Below are 19,900 nucleotides of genomic sequence, written 5' to 3'. Positions count from 1 at the left end.
ACTCAGCTGGCCCACTTGTGCCTCCAGATTTCTGATGGAGGATCTTGTTTCACTCATGAAACTGAAAGTGGCTTTTGACAGATCAGAGACTAGATTGGCTGAATTGGAAGTACTTTGTTCAGAATTCTCTGTCTGTTGCTGAGAAGATGATGGAAAAGGCTTGCTATTGCTCAGCCTATTGTGTCCATCATTGTTAAAGCCTTGTTGAGGCTTTTGTTGATCCTTCCATGAGAAATTTGGATGATTTCTCCATGATGAATTTTAGGTGTTTCCATAAGGTTTACCCATGTAATTTACCTCTGCTATTGCAGGGTTCTCAGGATCATAAGCTTCTTCAGAAGCTGTCTCTTTAGTACTGTTGGATGCGTTTTGCCATCCATTCAGACTTTGAGAGATCATGTTGACTTGCTGAGTCAACACTTTGTTCTGAGCCAATATGACATTCAGAGCATCAATTTCAAGGACTCCCTTCCTCTGAGGTGTCCCATTATTCACGGAATTCCTCTCAGAAGTGTACATGAATTGGTTATTTGCAACCATGTCAATGAGTTCTTGAGCTTCTGCAGGTGTTTTCTTTAAGTGGATGGATCCACCTGCAGAATGGTCCAATGACATTTTCGAAAACTCAGATAGACCATAATAGAATATATCTAATATGGTCCATTCTGAAAACATGTCAGATGGACACCTTTTGGTTAATTGCTTGTATCTTTCCCAAGCTTCATAGAGGGATTCACCATCTTTCTGTTTGAAGGTCTGAACATCCACTCTAAGCTTGCTCAGCTTTTGAGGAGGAAAGAATTTATCCAAGAAAGACGTGACCAGCTTATCCCAGGAGTCCAGGCTATCTTTAGGTTGTGAGACCAACCATATTCTAGCTCTGTCTCTTACAGCAAAAGGGAAAAGTATGAGCCTGTAGACTTCAGGATCTACTCCATTTGTCTTAACAGTCTCACAGATCTGCAAGAACTCAGTTAAAAACTGATAAGGATCTTCAGATGGAAGTCCATAGAACTTGCAGTTTTTTTGCATTAAGGCAACTAGCTGAGGTTTCAGCTCAAAATTGTTTGCTCCAATGGCAGGAATGGAGATGCTTCTTCCATCAAATTTGGACGTGGGTTTGGTAAAATCACCAAGCATCCTTCTTGCATTATCATTATTGGGTTCGGCTGCCATCTCCTTCTCTTGTTCGAAAATTTCTGAAAGGTTACTTCTGGATTGTTGTAATTTAGCTTCTCTTAGTTTCCTCTTCAAAGTCCTTTCAGGTTCAGGATCAGCTTCAACAAGAGTGCTTTTGTCCTTGTTCCTGCTCATATGAAAGAGAAGAAAACAAGAAAAGAAGAGGAATCATCTATGTCACAGTATATAGATTCCTTTATGTTAGTAGTAGAAGAAAAGGGGGGAAGAGTGAAAAAGAATGGGTTCGGATTTTTAGATGAAGAGAGGTGAAGAGAAGTGTTAGTAAATAAATAATTAAATAGAATAAGAGAGAAGAGATAGAAAATTCGAAAATAATTTTAAAAAGGGGTTAGTAATTTTCGAAAATTAGAGATAAGATAAGATTAAAATTAAAATTTAAGACAGAAAAAAGAATTTTTGAAAAAGAGATGAGATATTTTCGAAAATTAGAGAGGGAAAAGTAGTTAGGTGGTTTTGAAAAAGATAAGAAACAAACCAAAGTTAATTAGTTAGTTGAAAAAGATATTAAAATCAAATTTGAAAAGATTAGAAGATAAGAAGTTAGATAAGATATTTTGAAATCAAATTTTGAAAAAGATAAAATTTTGAAAAAGATAAGATATAAAGATAAGATAAATTTTTAAGAAAAAGATATTTTGAAAAAGATTTAATTAATTAATTAACTAACAAGAAACTAAAAGATAAGATTCTAGATTTTAAAGATTGAACCTTTCTTAACAAGAAAGTAACAATCTTCAAATTTTTGAATCAATCACATAAATTGTTAGCCAATTTTCGAAAATTAGATATAAAGATAAGAAAAATATTTTGAAAATATTTTGAAATTTTCGAAAAAAAATAAAAAAGATATGATTTTTGAAAAAGATTTTAGAAAGATAAGATTTTTTTTAAAAAAATTGAAATTTTGACTTGACTTGTTAGAAACAACTAATTTTAAAAATTTTTGACCAAGTCAACCCAAAATTTCGAAAATTTGGAAAGATATAAGGAAAAGATATTTTTTGATTTTTGAATTTTTGATGGTGAGAGAGAAAAACACAAATATGACCCAAAACATGAAAATTTTGGATCAAGACACTTAATGCATGCAAGAACACTATGAATGTCAAGATGAACACCAAGAACACTTTGAAGATCATGATGAACATCAAGAACATATTTTTGAAAAATTTTTGATGCAAAGAAAACATGCAAGACACCAAACTTAGAAATTTTTAATGCTTGGAAAATATGAATGCAAAGATGCACATGAAAAACAACAAAAGACACAAAACAAGAAATCATCAAGATCAAACAAGAAGACTTACCAAGAACAACTTGAAGATCATGAAGAACACCATGAATGCATGAATTTCGAAAAATGCAACAAAAAAAATTTTAAAAGCATGCAATTGACACCAAACTTAAAAATTGACTCAAGACTCAAATCAGAAACACAAAATATTTTTTTGATTTTTATGATTTTATGAATTTTTTTTTTGGATTTTTATTAATTTTTTTCGAAAATATTTTTGGAAAAACGAAAAAAAATATTTTGAAAAAGTTTTTGAAAAGAAAATTACCTAATCTGAGCAACAAGATGAACCGTCAGTTGTCCATACTCAAACAATCCCCGGCAACGGCGCCAAAAACTTGGTGGACGAAATTGTGACCCTCTTTGTATTTGCATGAGATTTATTTAATGGCTATTGGCTATGTGTGGACACAACTCCGTTCAACTTAACCAGCAAGTGTAGTGGGTCATCCAAGTAATACCTTACGTGAGTAAGGGTCGATCCCACAGAGATTGTTGGTATGAAGCAAGCTATGGTTATCTTGTAAATCCCAGTTAAGTGGACTCATAAAGTCAAATGTGATTAGATTGGATAAATAAAGATAAATAAAATAAAAAGGGATAGAAATACTTATGTAAATCAATAGTGGAAATTTCAGATAGGCGTATGGAGATGTTGTGCTCCTCTTGTATTTCTACTTTCTTATTACATTCATCCAATCCTTCTTACTCCTTTCCATGGCAAGCTGTATGTAGGGCATCACCGTCGTCAATGGCTACTCTTTATCCTCTCGGGAAAATGGTCCTATGCGCTGTCACTGCATGGCTAATCGTCTGGAGGCATCACCCTTGTCGATGGCTACATCCCATCCTCTCAGTGAAAATGGTCCAAATGCTCTGTCACACCACGGCTAATCATCTGTCAGTTCTCAATCAGGTTGGAACAGAATCCCTTGATTCTTTTGCGTCTGTCACTAACGCCCAGCCTTCAGGAGTTTGAAGCTCGTCACAGTCATTCAATACCGGAATCCTACTCGGAATACCACAGACAAGTTAGACTTTCCGGATTCCCGGAATCCTACTCGGAATACCACAGACAAGGTTAGACTTTCTGAATTCCCATGAATGCCGCCATCTATCTAGCTTATACCACGAAGATTCTGTTGGGGAATCTCAGAGATATGCGCCCGGCCTAAGATAGAACGGAAGTGGTTGTCAGTCACACGCGTTCTTAGGTGAGAATGATGATGAGTGTCACGGATCATCACATTCATCAAGTTGAAGTGCAACGTATATTTTGGACTAAGAATAAAAGAGAATTGAATAGAAAATAATAGTAATTGTATTGAAACTTGAGGTACAGCAGAGTTCCACACCCTTAATCTATGGTGTGTAGATCCTCCACCGTTGAAAATACATAAGTGAAAGGTCCAGGCATGGCCGAGAGGCCAGCCCCCATGATCTGAGAACTAATCGTCCCAAGATGTCTAATACACTAGTAAAAAGTTCTATTTATAATAAACTAGCTACTAGCGTTTACAGAAGTAAGTAATTGATGCATAAATCCACTTCCGGGGCCCACTTGGTGTATGTTTGGGCTGAGCTTGGTCTATCCACGAGCTGAGGCTTTTCTTGGAGTTGAACGCCGAGTTATAGCGTGTTTCTGGCGTTCAACTCCGGGTTATGATGTGTTTCTGGCGTTTAACTCCAGACAGCAGCATGTACGTGGCGTTGAGCGCCACTTTACGTCATCAATTCTCGAATAAAGTATAGACTATTATATATTTCTGGAAAGCTCTGGATGTCTACTTTTCAACGCCGTTGAGAGCGCGCCATTTGGAGTTCTGTAGCTCCAGAAAATCCATTTCGAGTGCAGGGAAGTCAGAATCCAACAGCATCAGCAGTCCTTTTGTCAGCCTTTTCAGAGTTTTGCTCAAGTCCCTCAATTTCAGCCAGAAATTACCTGAAATTATAGAAAAACACACAAACTCATAGTAAAGTCCAGAAATGTGAATTTAACATAAAAACTAATGAAAATATCCCTAAAAGTAGCTTGAACTTACTAAAAACTACCTAAAAACAATGCCAAAAAGCGTATAAATTATCTGCTCATCAGTACGCTCAATTGCAATCTCAACTCTTTATCACAACTTCGCACAACTAACTAGCAAGTGCACTGGGTCGTCCAATTAATAAACCTTACGCGAGTAAGGGTTGATCCCACGGAGATTGTTGGTATGAAGCAAGCTATGGTCATCTTGTAAATCTCAGTCAGGCGGATTCAAATGGTTACAGAGGATTGATAATTCAAAGATGAATAAAACATAAAATAAAGATAGAGATACTTATGTAGTTCATTGGTGAGAATTTCAGATAAGCGTATGGAGATGCTTTGTCCCTTCCGTCTCTCTGCTTTCCTACTGTCTTCATCCAATCCTTCTTACTCCTTTCCATGGCAAGCTGTATGTTGGGCATCACCGTTGTCAATGGCTACAGTCCCGTCCTCTCAGTGAAAATATTCAACGCGCTCTGTCACAGCACGGCTATTCAGCTGTCGGTTCTCGATCATATCGGAATAGAATCCAGTGATTCTTTTGCGTCTGTCACTAACGCCCCACAATCGCGAGTTTGAAGCTCGTCACAGTCATTCAATCCTTGAATCCTACTCAGAATACCACAGACAAGGTTTAGACCTTCTGGATTCTCTTGAATGCCGCCATCAATTCTAGCTTATACCACGAAGATTCTGATTAAAGAATCCAAGAGATAAACATTCAAGCCTTGTTTGCTTGTAGAAGGGAAGTGGTTGTCAGGCACACGTTCATAAGTGAGAATAATGATGAGCATCACATAATCATCACATTCATCATGTTCTTGGGTGCAAATGAATATCTTAGAACAAGAATGAGCTGAATTGAATAGAAGAACAATAGTAATTGCATTAATAGTCGAGGTATAGTAGAGCTCCACACCTTAATCTATGGTGTGTAGAAACTCCACCGTTGAAAATACATAAGAACAAGGTCTAGGCATGGCCGAATGGCCAGCCTCCCAAAGAGGGTTCAATCATAAAAACATGATCAAAAGCTCTTCTAATACAATAGCAAAAGGTCCTATTTGTAGAGAACTAGTAACTTAGAGTTTACAAAGATGAGTAAATGACATAAAAATCCACTTCCGGGCCCACTTGGTATGTGCTTGGGCTGAGCATTGAAGTTTTCATATGTAGAGACTTTTCTTGGAGTTAAACGCCAGCTTTTATGCCAGTTTGGGCATTTAACTCCCATTCTTGTGCCATTTCCAGCGTTAAACGCCAGAATTCTTGAGCTGACTTGGAACGCCTGTTTGGGCCATCAAATCTCGGGCAAAGTATGGACTATTATACATTGCTGGAAAGCCCAGGATGTCTACTTTCCAACGCAATTGAGAGCGCGCCAAAATACAAGGCAAAAACAGCATCTGTAGTCCTTTTCAGCCTCTGAATCAGATTTTTGCTCAGGTCCCTCAATTTCAGCCAGAAAATACCTGAAATCACATAAAAACACACAAACTCATAGTAAAGTCCAGAAAAGTGAATTTTAACTAAAAACTAATAAAAATATAATAAAAACTAACTAAAACATACTAAAAACATACTAAAAACAATGCCAAAAAGCGCATAAATTATCCGCTCATCAATTATATTATGAAAATCCTTTTAAATTTGTATGACTTGAAGGCAATTTACTTCTTATTTAGGTTAGGGGAGAGATCTTTGCGGGCTTTTGACTCTTTAGTGTTTTGTCACAAGGTAGCTCTTAACGGACTTTCAATCGATAATCCCAAGCCAGTTGGCCCAAGTTACCGAGTGATAAAGTACCCCTCGGATCTAATTATCCAAGTCTCTCTTTGACATAGTCACACCACAAGCACATAACTAGGGTTTTGACTTGGACATCGATGCTCAAAGCCTCTTTGGACTTCTTAATGTTTTGTTTCAAGGTGACTCTTTAAGTAGACTTTCAATTGATAATCCCAATCCAGTTGGCCCAAGTTATTGGCTGATAAAGCACTCCTCCAATTTACTAGCCCAAGTCTATCCTTAAAACAGAAATATCACATGCACATAACTGGCCCTAATCATTTGATTTTTCCTTCTTTTTTTTCGAATTTGAAACTGCATCAAGTAATTGATGGTCGAATCTTCATAATACTTCTTTAATTTTTTGTTTTTTTTAAGATTCTTTTTTCACTTCCACAAGATTCAAGCATTTCACATTTTTCAAATGTAACCACATATACTTAAGCACCTCCACTATTTGTTTTTGAATTATTTAATTCAATCCTTTCATCAAGATATCCTGCATAAAAATAGTTACTAGAGGAACAAGTATTCAAATTTTAAGTTTAAGATAAGAAAAGAAAGATAGAATATGCTATGTATGCAGGGAAGGAAAAGTAAATAAAAGAGAAAAACAAGAAAAACTAAAACAGAAAAGATGAAAGTAAAGGAGAAAGAAAATAACTAACCACCAATAGTAAGGATTTATCTTATTCTAATCTTTCCCAAGTCTACTCAGTCATCTCTACTACTTCTTGTGCCGGTCCTTTATGATCTATGGCGTTACCAACACCAAATTGAATGTTTATGATTTAACGTTTAGGGTTTAGGGGTTAGGGTGTAGGATACAAGGTTTATACTAAATTGAATATTTAGAGTTTATGGTTTAGGGTTCAAGGTTTAGGGTTTAGGGTTAAGTGTCTAGGGTTGAGGGTTTAGGGTTTAAAGTTTAGTGTTTAGGGTTTAGGGTGTAGGATACGAGGTTTATACTAAATTGAACGTTTGGAGTTTATGGTTTAGGGTTCAGGGTTTACAGTTAAGAGTTTAGGGTTTAGAGTTTAGGGTATAAAGTTAAGGGTTTAGGGTTTAGGGTGTATTATACAAGGTTTATACTAAATTGAATATTTAGGGTTTAAGGTGTAGGATACACAGTTTATACTAAATTGAATGTTTGGGGTTCATAGTTTAGGATTTAAGGGTTATGGTTTAGTATTCAGGGTTTAGTGTTTAGGATTTAGGGTACAAGGTTTATACTAATTGAATGTTTGGGATTTATGGTTTAGAGTTTAGGGTTTACGATTAAAGGTTTAGGGTTTAGAGTTTAGAGTTTAGGGATTAGGATTTAGGGTTTAGGGTGTATGGTACAAGGTTTATACTAAATTAAATTTTTATGGTTTAGGATTTAGGGTGTAATCTACAAGGTTTATACTAAATTGAATGTTTGGGGTGTATGGTTTGGGATTTAGAATTTAGGGGTTAGGGTTTAGAATTTAGGGTTCAGAGTTTAGGGTTTAAGGTGTAGGATCCAAGGTTTATACTAAATTGAATGCTTGGGGTTTAGGGTTTAGGGTTTGCAATTAAGGGTTTAGGGTTTAAGGTGTATGATACAAGGTTTATACTAAATTGAATATTTGGGGGTTTAGGGTTTAGGGTATAGGTTTTAGGGTTTAGGGTTTATGGTGTAGGATTTAGCATTTATAGCTTTAGGATTTATAGTTTAGGATACATAGTTTGTACTAGATTGATAGTTTGGTGGTATAGGATCTATGGTTTAGGGTTTAGGGTAAAATTTTAAAAATCACTCTCAATAATATCAAACGCAAAAATACAAAAAATGAAAAAATTTAAAATTAGAGAAACGGTTCTAATTTCTTTGTTTCCAACTATAACCAGTAATGCGCAAGGTCGCAAGTCACTCACTTGACGGTCCCTGTAATTGGGTTCGTTTCCACTTGACGCGTATAACAATAGTTTTCGCTACCATCGACACTTATAATCATGTAGAAAATTTGCTAGTACTTAGGTTAACATCATCCTATGCATACATGTTAGCGGTATTCTGTACATATCTTATTAAATAGTGGAAAATAATATATTCTATAATTTTCTTATTTTGCGCACGATGCCAAAATTTATAACGCATTGGCTAAAAGCATGGAGACAATTATATGAATAGATATTGTATATTTTATAGGACAATACATTATATATATATATATATATATGCTTAAACGATAACCTAAGCAATTGACAAACCGTTTAATATGTACGATGGGAAGAAAACTGGATTGCTAAAAGCATCGAACTTACAAGCTCTTTTGACTTTGTCCCAACTCCCAACGGATGCCTTTTAACAAGGTAAGTTCATTACACCTATGGCATATGTAGCTCGCATTCCCATACCACTACGAGCTAACTGACATGGGATAAATGTCGGCTTAGAAATTTTCAAAGGATTTTCAACTCAATGTCGTAAGTATAGCCTAAACTGACAAGTGATCCACAATCAAAGTTTAGAAGAATGTCACAACAATCAAATCAATTATCGATAGTAGAATTCTGGGTCGTTTTTTCTAGGAATTGCAATAGGACGTACATCATTGGTTCGGAATTTTGGGTGGTTTTTGAATTGATTGCGAAAAAAGTAAAGTGACAAGAATCTAAAAGCAATGAACAACTAACAACTAAATTGAAACAACTAGAACTATCAATCAAACAATTGATTAACTAACAAGCATGTAATAAAAGGATAGCAATAATTATTGACATATAACTAAATATATGAAAAGCTAAGAGAGCTAAGAGATCAAAGTCAATAAGGGAAATGACACTCACTCAATATAAGAAACCTTGGCTAGGGGTGAGAATTGGAATTTCTATCCTTATTGTCTTCCTCAAGTGTGATGGTAAATGCCTATTTCTCTCACTTAGTTATCCTCTAACAATTGAAGGAAAATCAAGTGAGCACAATTAACTCTAGTCCACAAGTCCTAGTCAATTCCTAGTGAAAGACTAGATGTAATGGTGTTCAAGCTAACTAGAAACCTTCAATTACTAATCAACACTAGATTATTACAATTCAAGAGTCTCTAATTACTCAACCCCAAAGCCAAGAATAGAAATCTACTCTATAATCATAAATGACATTTTCTCAAACACTTACTAATAAAAGACATCATAAAATTGAGAAAGCAATCCAAATTAAAGCTACCCACTATCAACAATCAACAATAGTAAATCAATTAACACAAATAAAACAAGAAAAACCTCAATGCATTAACTAGAAATTAAATTCAACAAGATCCAAAATCATAACCCAAATTAACTAGAGTTGTAGGAGTGCTAAGTAAAATTAATGAAGAGAAAATACAAGTATAGAAATAAAATTGAAATTAACAAAGGTGTAATCCATAGATTGAAGTAAGAGTGAACAAAGAACACGAAAACCTAGAGAGAAGGAGGAGTTTCTCTCTCTAGAAGTCAAAACTATGTAAAATCTAACTAATGGAATGTTGTGTCCAAGCTTCATTCACCCCTCAGCCTCTAATCTTCAAATTGGGCTTGAAACTGGGCCAAAAAGAGTTCAGAAATCTCCCTCAGCGTCTTTCTATTAATGAGGCCCGTGCAAGCATTCCCGTGTACGCGGCAATGTGGTCCGCGTACATGGACGAGGAACAAAACGAAAGATGCGTACACGGCATCAAGGATCCGTACGCATGTCTGTAGAAATCTCAAATCTCATTTCTTCATTAATTTCCACTATTCCTTGCTTCCTTTTTCATTTCTTCCAATCTATCCTCGATTCCTAAAACCTGAAATCACTTAACAGACATACCAAGGTATTGAATGGAATTAAAAAAAATTAAAATTAACATTTTTGGAGCCTAAAAAGCATGTTTTTACAATTAAGTGCAATTTGGAAGAAAATCACAAAGGTATGATATTTAAGTTAATAAATGTGAGTTTATGTGATGAAATCTATTCAATTTAAGCCAAAATTTATCATCAAATATGGATTCATCAGTAACCTATTAAAATAAAGCACATATGTATTATTGTGGGACGAAGGCATGGTCAGAGTTTGTGCCATAATGGAAGCCTGTTGATAGGATTGTATGGGTTTGACCGTAATCGTCTCTGAGTAAGTGATTGCAAAAGGAAATTTCTTAGTATTAGAGTGCTCAGAACTTTCATATTTGGAAACGGAACAAATTCTTGAATGATCCTGCAGACGAAGGTACCATACAGGCAAAAGTTTCGACGCATAGTAGACGACTAGAACGAATCCCCATTACTCCACCCATGTTATTCGACCATCAACATATCATACACCCAAAACGGACCACAAATCCGTCAACATTAATAGGAAGCGTTGGATTTAAATAAGCCAACCCATCCTTCTAACCTACCATTACTCGAAACACAAAAAACAATGGGCGACAAAGCTCCACAATCAACTTTTAAATGTGATGCACAAAACAGGTTAGATAAGTTGCATTTATCACATTTAGAATACAAAAAAATGCATTACGTTACATATGCACGTTAGACAAATATTCACCGTAACAACCACGTGTGGGGTTCATGCAGGAACGTAAACGACGAGGTCCCCGATGAAGAAATCGGTGACCTATCACAACTCCCGTAATTTTTTGAGGTAAACTTTTTTCTAGTGTAGTAAATACACTCTCCATCAGAAATATAATTTTTCAACAAATAACTTATTGTTGGCATCATTTTGTCATGGTATTTAGCTTCCCGGTGGAGCCAAAGATGCCACTGAAACCACGGACAGATCTCCACAGTCGAAAGAAGTAAACGTTGTCAAAGATATTCAGTTCCAAGCCGAGGATGAGTGGTCATTTCCAAAGATCGGTCTCATCAGCAAGGACTTGATGAGGGGCCTTGTTGAAAAAGTCCAGGTTTAGGTTAACCACTTGGTCTGGTATTTCACGTGTCTTGCATGTGTCACGTATCTTAAACAGTTTAACGTGTGACCTTTGACAGAGAGACCTTGAAAAGGAAACTAACAACCTAGTTAGTGCAAGCCATGAAAATACCATCGTCATACTTGACTCTGACGGGGAGACAGATGAATAGTCAATCCCACAGTCCATGAAAGTTGGGACAAGCATCGCAAGTGGAATGTCGTTTTCCCCGAATTCGGCTAGGAAAAATACTCCACCCGTAAGAGACACCGACAACATCATGCAAAAGTTATTCTGCACACCACCGTCAGCCACTAGGAACACGAAACGGCCACGACTCGGTGAAGGAATGGAGAGATCTGTGTGGACGGGCTCTAGCAGCGGGAAGTCTACTCAATCAACGAGCAAGAAGGTAAACATGCTACTAAATGGTATACCGGTTGAAATGAAAATAAAAGGTTAGTTAGTTTAACCCTAAATGTGACAACGGACTAACCCTAAACATAAACTTGTGTCGTAGATGAAGTTTAGGATCACTCCTACAATGGACTTCAACAACCGTAAGTCAGCCTTATTCGCCTATATCTTCGATGGAAGTCTTGACCCTTGGTAATACTTCACGCCTCGGTATTTAAACTAGCCTAGTGCGAATATATTAACGTGTTTACACTTTTTGCCTCATATAGCAAGTAACTTTGTTTCAGAGACAAGTCGACAGCTAGAATTGATATACACAGCTTATTACCGGAAAATGATATGGATGAGAAGGTATGGCACCTATTTAACCTTGCTCGACGAGGAAAAAACATAAATATCTTATGAAGGTGTTAACCTCAAATGCCGTTATGTTGTTGTTGGTAACTAGATCATCTATATGGTTGCCCTGAAAATGATTGGTGCTGAGATACTATCCACGTCTCCCTCGTATTGGTGCCTGCCTCTGTCAGTCACAGTAAGTTAACTCTGTCTGATATTGGTCCTCAAAATGAATCAGTTACGCCAATAACGTTTGTTCTCAGTCATCTCTACTTGAAAATGACAACTGATTTTATTCGTCAATATTGTCATTGTAGGAGGATATTTTGAACGGAAAGTCGACAGAACTAAGTACATGGAACAATGGATGAGGCCTTCCAGATTCCTCGAACTTGTCTGTTAATGGAGGAACATATTTAATTGCATACTAACCACGCACAAGTGTCTCACCTGACTAAAAAATAAGTGTTCATTTTTTACAGATATATGTCCTCATGTTGTACATGTTGGGCCACTGGTTTCTGATGGTCGTGTTGTTTAAAGATTGGGTAATTTACAATCTTGATTCATCGCCTGATCAGTTCGACATGCCACACCGGGAAGACCGTATCCGTAAAATAGTAATCCCATAACTTTTAGCCTCGTCAACACTTTGGCATAACATACAACACGACATACATATCTGCGGACTGACTTATTTTGTGTCCTCTGTGTAAGCAAAGGTCTTATCCCACATGACGCCGGCTGTCTACGATAAGGAGTTAATGAATCCACCAAGCAACTTCAGAGAATTCCCAATACAGAGTCCCGTTGGGATATCAAATTATGGACAGAGGTACGCAACCCAATAGAATATGCATGCATGCCATTTAAACCTTTCATGAGTTCTCCTTAGTAATCATAGTAATAATCTATTTGTCAGATCAGCATGCAACACAAACTCTGAGATCTGGGTCATAGGGCGGCTCAACATGAGAGACAATTTTGACCCAATCATGGATGGGAGTGTAAGTGTGCGTAAATAAAAAAATGACATTACCACTGTTATAGTATCCTGACATATTGAATGCAATTGTCATTCGTTTTACAATTACGGGAGAACGAGATTAGGACAATAACTGCAGTGAATCTAACTAGTACACCGTTCAACAAACTTAAAGAGTGTGTGTTGAGCAAGGCAGAGGCATGGAGCAAGAAATCAAAGAAGCATACATAAGTCCAGATGATGATAATGGATGCATGGATCAAGGAACTTTGTCGCTACTGGCTTCCAAGTTATTATAATGCTTCCTTTTGTTATTCTTAATTTACATCGTGTGAATGGTTGGAGACTGGTGCACGAAATTGTGATCTCTACTTTTCACAACTCAAACAATCCCCGGTAATGGCTCCAAAAACTTGGTGCTCAATACCATGGTCTAAACATAATTTCACAACTTCGCACAACTAACCAGCAAGTGCACTGGGTCGTCCAAGTAATAAACCTTACGCGAGTAAGGGTCGATCCCACGGAGATTGTTGGTATGAAGCAAGCTATGGTCACCTTGTAAATCTCAGTCAGGCAGATTCAAATGGTTATGGATGATATATGAATAAAACATAAAATGAGGATAGAGATACTTATGTAGTTCATTGGTGAGAATTTCAGATAAGCGTATGGAGATGCTTTGTCCCTTCCGTCTCTCTGCTTTCCTACTGTCTTCATCCAATCCTTCTTACTCCTTTCCATGGCAAGCTGTATGTTGGGCATCACCGTTGTCAGTGGCTACAGTCCCGTCCTCTCAGTGAAAATGTTCAACGCGCTCTGTCACAGCACGGCTAATCATCTGTCGGTTCTCAATCAGGTTGGAATAGAATCCAGTGATTCTTTTGCGTCTGTCACTAACGCCCAGCCTTCAGGAGTTTGAAGCTCGTCACAGTCATTCAATCCTTGAATCCTACTCAGAATACCACAGACAAGGTTTAGACCTTCCAGATTCTCTTGAATGCCGCCATCAATTCTAGCTTATACCACGAAGATTCCGATTAAGGGATCCAAGAGATATCCACTCAATCTAAGGTAGAACGAAGGTGGTTGTCAGGCACACGTTCATAGGTGAGAATGATGATAAGTGTCACAGATCATCACATTCATCAAGTTGAGGAACAAGTGATATCTTAGAACAAGAATAAGCCGAATTGAATAGAAGAACAATAGTAATTGCATTGATACTCGAGGTACAGCAGAGCTCCACACCTTAATCTATGGTGTGTAGAAACTCCACCGTTGAAAATACATAAGAACAAGGTCTAGGCATGACCGAATGGCCAGCCTCCCAAAGAGGGTTCAATCATAAAAACATGATCAAAAGATTCTAAGATTGAAAGATGAAAATACAATAGCAAAAGGTCCTATTTGTAGAGAACTAGTAGCTTAGGGTTTACAGAAATGAGTAAATGACATAAAAATCCACTTCCGGGCCCACTTGGTGTGTGCTTGGGCTGAGCATTGAAGCTTTCATGTGTAGAGACTTTTCTTGGAGTTAAACGCCATCTTTTGTGCCAGTTTGGGCATTTAACTCCCATTCTTGTGCCAGTTCCGGCGTTTAACGCCGGGCAGTTTTGAGCTGATTTGGAACGCCGGTTTGGGCCATCAAATCTCGGACAAAGTATGAACTATTATATATTGCTCGAAAGCCCAGGATGTCTACTTTCCAACGCAGTTGAGAGCGCGCCAATTTGGCTTCTCTAGCTCCATAAAATCCACTTCGAGTGCAGGGAGGTCAGAATCCAATAGCATCTGCAGTCCTTTTCAGCCTCTGAATCAGATTTTTGCTCAGATCCCTCAATTTCAGCCAGAAAATATCTGAAATCACAGAAAAATACACAAACTCATAGTAAAGTCCAGAAAAGTGAATTTTAACTAAAAACTAATAAAAATATAATAAAAACTAACTAAAACAAACTAAAAAACATACTAAAAACAATGCCAAAAAGCGTATAAATTATCCGCTCATCAGAGACTGATCTTATTCGCAAATTAATATTACATGTGGTTATGGTCTTTATCTTTGTGTCATGTACTCATGTCGCACTTTCCAACAATGATTATATATATATATAATTACTAATTAAAAAATTTTAAAATTTTATTTTTTAACTATCAAGTAAATATGCACTAACCAATAAATATAAATTTAAAAAAATTCTTAATTAATAAGGTTATTTATCTTCACAGGTTAATTATAATATATATATATAATATATATATATATATATATTATTTTATATTTTATATTTCTGTGGCAAAAGTATAGTTGCCTTTTTTCTCTTTCGTATAAAACTCTGTAACAAATGTATCTACTTTTTTCCCCTCTCTTTCTAAATCTTAATAAACACTAAAATTAGCAAGAAATGTAGTTTCCCTTATTTAGGGTTTCTTCTTGACTTTTCAGTTTTTCTTTTTCTGTGATCGAAAACGATTAATAAATATATATTTCAAAAAAAATTGAAAAAAAAAATCCAGGAAGTCAATTCTCCCAGGGAGGTATTGATTTGCTCCCAATAGTTTTGTGGAGAAAAGTGCATCCCTTGAGGTATCTCAGGGATTTCATGATGAGTGGGATCTCTTGTTTGCTCCATCCTTTTCTTAGTGATGGGCTTGTCCTCATCAATGAGGATGTCTCCCTCTATGTCAAGTCCTACCGAATAACAGAGGTGACAAATGAGATGAGGAAAGGCTAACCTTGCCAAGGTAGAGGACTTGTCTGCCACCTTATAAAGTTCTTGGGCTATAACCTCATGAACTTCTACTTCCTCTCCAATCATGATGCTATGAATCATGATGGCCCGGTCTATAGTAAATTCGGACCGGTTGCTAGTGAGAATGATTGAGTGTTGGATAAACTCCAACCATCCCCTAGCCACGGGCTTGAGGTCATGCCTTCTCAGTTGAACCGGCTTCCCTCTTGAATCTCTCTTCCATTGAGCGCCCTCTTCACAAATGTCTATGAGGACTTGGTCCAACCTTTGATCAAAGTTGACCCTTCTAGTGTAAGGGTGTTCATCTCCTTGCATCATGGGCAAGTTGAATGCCAACCTTACATTTTCCGGAATAAAATCTAAGCATTTCCCCCGAACCATTGTAAGCCAATTCTTTGGGTTCGGGTTCACACTTTGATCATGGTTCTTGGTGATCCATGCATTGGCATAGAACTCTTGAACCATTAAGATTCCGACTTGTTGAATGGGATTGGTAAGAACTTCCCAACCTCTTCTTTGAATCTCATGTCGGATCTCCGGATATTCACTCTTTTTGAGTTTGAAAGGGACCTCGGGGATCACCTTCTTCATGGCCACAACTTCATAGAAGTGGTTTTGATGCATCCTTGAGATGAATCTCTCCATCTCCCATGACTCGGAGGTGGAAGCTTTTGCCTTCCCTTTCCTCTTTCTAGAGGTTTCTCTGGCCTTAGGTGCCATAAATGGTTATGGAAAAACAAAAAGCAATGCTTTTACCACACCAAACTTAGAAGGTTTGCTCGTCCTCGAGCAAATGAAGAAAGAAGAGAGTAGAAGAAGAAGAAATAGAGGAGATGGAGGGGGCTTTGTGGTTCGGCCAAGTGGGAGAAGTAGTGTTTAGGTTGTGTGAAAATGAAGGAGTGAAGATGGGTTTATATAGGAGTGGAGAGAGGGGTAGGGTTCGGTTATGTATGGGTGGGTTTGGGAGGAAAAGTGGTTTGAATTTGAATGGTAAGGTAGGTGGGGTTTATGAAGGATGGATGTGAGTAGTGAAGAGAATGGTGGGATTTGATAGGTGAGAAGTTTTTGGGGAAGAGGTGTTGAGGTGATTGGTGAATGGGTGAAGAAGAGAGATAGTGGTGGGGTAGGTGGGGATCCTGTGGGGTCCACAGATCCTGAGGTGTCAAGGATAATTCATCCCTGCACCAAGTGGCGAGCAAAAATGCTCTTTATGCCAATTCTGGCGTTAAACGCCGGGCTGATGCCCAATTCTGGTGTTTAACGCCAGCTTCTTGCCCTTTCCTGGCGTTTAACGCCAGTCTGGTGCCCCTTTCTGGCGTTAAACGTCCAGAATGGTGCCAGACTGGGCGTTAAACGCCCATTTGCTGCCCTTGCTAGCGTATAAATGCCAGCAAGGTTTTCCTCCAGGGTGTGCTATTTTTCTTTCTGTTTTTCATTCTATTTTTGCTTTTTCAATTAATTTTGTGACTTCACATGATCATCAACCTACAGAAAACATAAAATAACAACGGAAAATAGATAAATATAACATTGGGTTGCCTCCCAACAAGCGCTTCTTTAATGTCAGTAGCTTGACAGTGGGCTCTCATGGAGCCTTACAGATACTCAGAGCAATGTTGGAACCTCCCAACACCAAACTTTGAGTTTGAATGTGGGGGTTCAACACCAAACTTAGAATTTGGTTGTGGCCTCCCAACACCAAACTTAGAGTTTGACTGTGGGGGCTCTGTTTGACTCTGTTTTGAGAGAAGCTCTTCATGCTTCTTCTCCATGGTAACAGAGGGATATCCTTGAGCCTTAAACACAAAGGATTCTTCATTCACTTGAATGATCAATTCTCCTCTGTCAACATCAATCACAGCCTTTGCTGTGGCTAGGAAGGGTCTGCCAAGGATGATGGATTCATCCATGCACTTCCCAATCTCTAGGACTATAAAATCAGCAGGGATGTAATGGTCTTCAACCTTTACCAGAACATCATCTACAAGTCCATAGGCTTGTTTTCTTGAATTGTCTGCCATCTCTAGTGAGATTCTTGCAGCTTGTACCTCAAATATCCTTAGCTTCTCCATTACAGAGAGAGGCATGAGGTTTATGCTTGACCCTAGGTCACACAGGGCCTTCTCAAAGGTCATGGTGCCTATGGTACAAGGTATTGAGAACTTCCCAGGGTCCTGTCTCTTTTGATGTAATCTCTGCCTAGTCAAGTCATCCAGTTCTTTGGCGAGCAAAGGGGGTTCATCCTCCCAAGTCTCATTACCAAATAACTTGTCATTTAGCTTCATGATTGCTCCAAGGTATTTAGCAACTTGCTCTTCAGTGACATCTTCATCCTCTTCAGAGGAAGAATACTCATCAGAGCTCATGAATGGCAGAAGTAAATCCAATGGAATCTTTGTGGTCTCAGTGTGAGCCTCAGATTCCCATGGTTCCTCATTAGGGAACTCAATGGAGGCCAGTGGACGTCCATTGAGGTCTTCCTCAGTGGCGATCACTGCCTCTTCCTCCTCTCCAAGTTCGGCCATGTGGGTCATGTTAATGGCCTTGCATTCTCCTTTTGGATTCTCTTCTGTATTGCTTGGAAGAGTACTAGGAGGGAGTTCAGTAACTTTCTTACTCAGCTGTCCCACTTGTGCCTCCAAATTCCTAATGGAGGACCTTGTTTCAGTCATAAAACTTTGAGTGGTTTTGATTAGATCAGAGACCATGGTTGCTAAGTCAGAGTGGATCTGCTTAGAATTCTCTGTCTGTTGCTGAGAAGATGATGGAAAAGGCTTGCCATTGCTAAACCTGTTTCTTCCACCATTATTGTTGTTGAAACCTTGTTGAGGTCTCTGTTGATCCTTCCATGAGAGATTTGGATGATTTCTCCATGAAGGATTATAGGTGTTTCCATAGGGTTCTCCCATGTAATTTACCTCTTCCATTGAAAGGTTCTCAGGATCATAAGCTTCTTCTTCAGATGAAGCGTCCTTGGTACTGCTTGGTGTAGCTTGCATTCCAGACAGACTTTGAGAAATCATATTGACTTGCTAAGTCAATATTTTGTTCTGAGCTAATATGGCATTCAGAGTTTCAATCTCAAGAACTCCTTTCTTCTGATTTGTCCCATTGTTCACAGGATTCCTTTCAGAAGTGTACATGAATTGGTTATTTGCAACCATTTCAATGAGTTCTTGAGCTTCTGCAGGCGTCTTCTTCAGATGAAGAGATCCTCCAGCAGAGCTGTCCAATGACATCTTGGACAGTTCAGACAGACCATCATAGAAGATACCTATGATGCTCCATTCAGAAAGCATGTCAGAGGGATACTTTCTGATCAATTGTTTGTATCTTTCCCAAGCTTCATAGAGGGATTCACCTTCCTTCTGTCTGAAGGTTTGGACTTCCACTCTAAGCTTACTCAATTTTTGAGGTGGAAAGAACTTTGCTAAGAAGGCATTGACTAGCTTTTCCCAAGAGTTCAGGCTTTCTTTAGGTTGTGAGTCCAACTATATCCTAGCTCTGTCTCTTACAGCAAAAGGGAATAGCATAAGTCTGTAGACCTCAAGGTCAACCCCATTAGTCTTGACAGTGTCACAGATTTGCAAGAATTCAGCTAAAAACTGATGAGGATCTTTCAATGGAAGTCCATGGAACTTGCAATTCTGTTGCATTAGAGAAACTAATTGAGGCTTAAGCTCAAAGTTGTTTGCTCCAATGGCAGGGATAGAGATGCTTCTCCCATAAAAGTCGGGAGTAGGTACAGTAAAGTCACCCAGCACCTTCCTTGCATTGTTGGCATTGTTGTTGTTTTCGGCTGCCATGTCTTCTTCTTGTTTGAAGATTTCTGTTAGGTCCTCTACAGAGAGTTGTGCTTTAGCTTCTCTTAGCTTTCGCTTCAAGGTCCTTTCAGGTTCAGGGTCAGCCTCAACAAGAATGCTTTTCTCTTTGCTCCTGCTCATATGAAAGAGAAGAGAACAAGAAAATATGGAATCCTCTATATCACAATGTAGATTCCTTGAGGTGTCAGAGGAAAAGAAAAATAGAAGGAAGAGGTAGAAGAATTCGAACTTATCAAGAAAGATAGAGTTCGAATTGTGCATTGAGGAGGAGTGTTAGTCCATAAATAGAAGGATGTGAAAAGAGGAGAAGAAATTTTCAAAAATAAATTAAAAACATTTTAAAAACATTTTGAAAAAA

At 37.9% G+C, this 19,900-nt stretch overlaps 1 non-coding gene across 1 annotated transcript; it reads left to right on the top strand.

Moving 5' to 3' along the window:
- The first annotated feature begins 673 nt into the window (after positions 1–673).
- On the top strand, positions 674–777 carry LOC130942858 (small nucleolar RNA R71). The gene has a single exon (XR_009071405.1). It is a non-coding gene; the product is annotated as a small nucleolar RNA R71 (small nucleolar RNA).
- Positions 778–19,900: the final 19,123 nt, after the last annotated feature.

Source organism: Arachis stenosperma, chromosome 7, assembly GCF_014773155.1.
Source record: "Arachis stenosperma cultivar V10309 chromosome 7, arast.V10309.gnm1.PFL2, whole genome shotgun sequence".
Classification (NCBI taxonomy): Eukaryota; Viridiplantae; Streptophyta; class Magnoliopsida; order Fabales; family Fabaceae; genus Arachis; species Arachis stenosperma.
The sequence above is the reverse complement of the archived record's forward strand: the minus strand, read 5'-3'. Positions and strand labels throughout refer to the sequence as shown.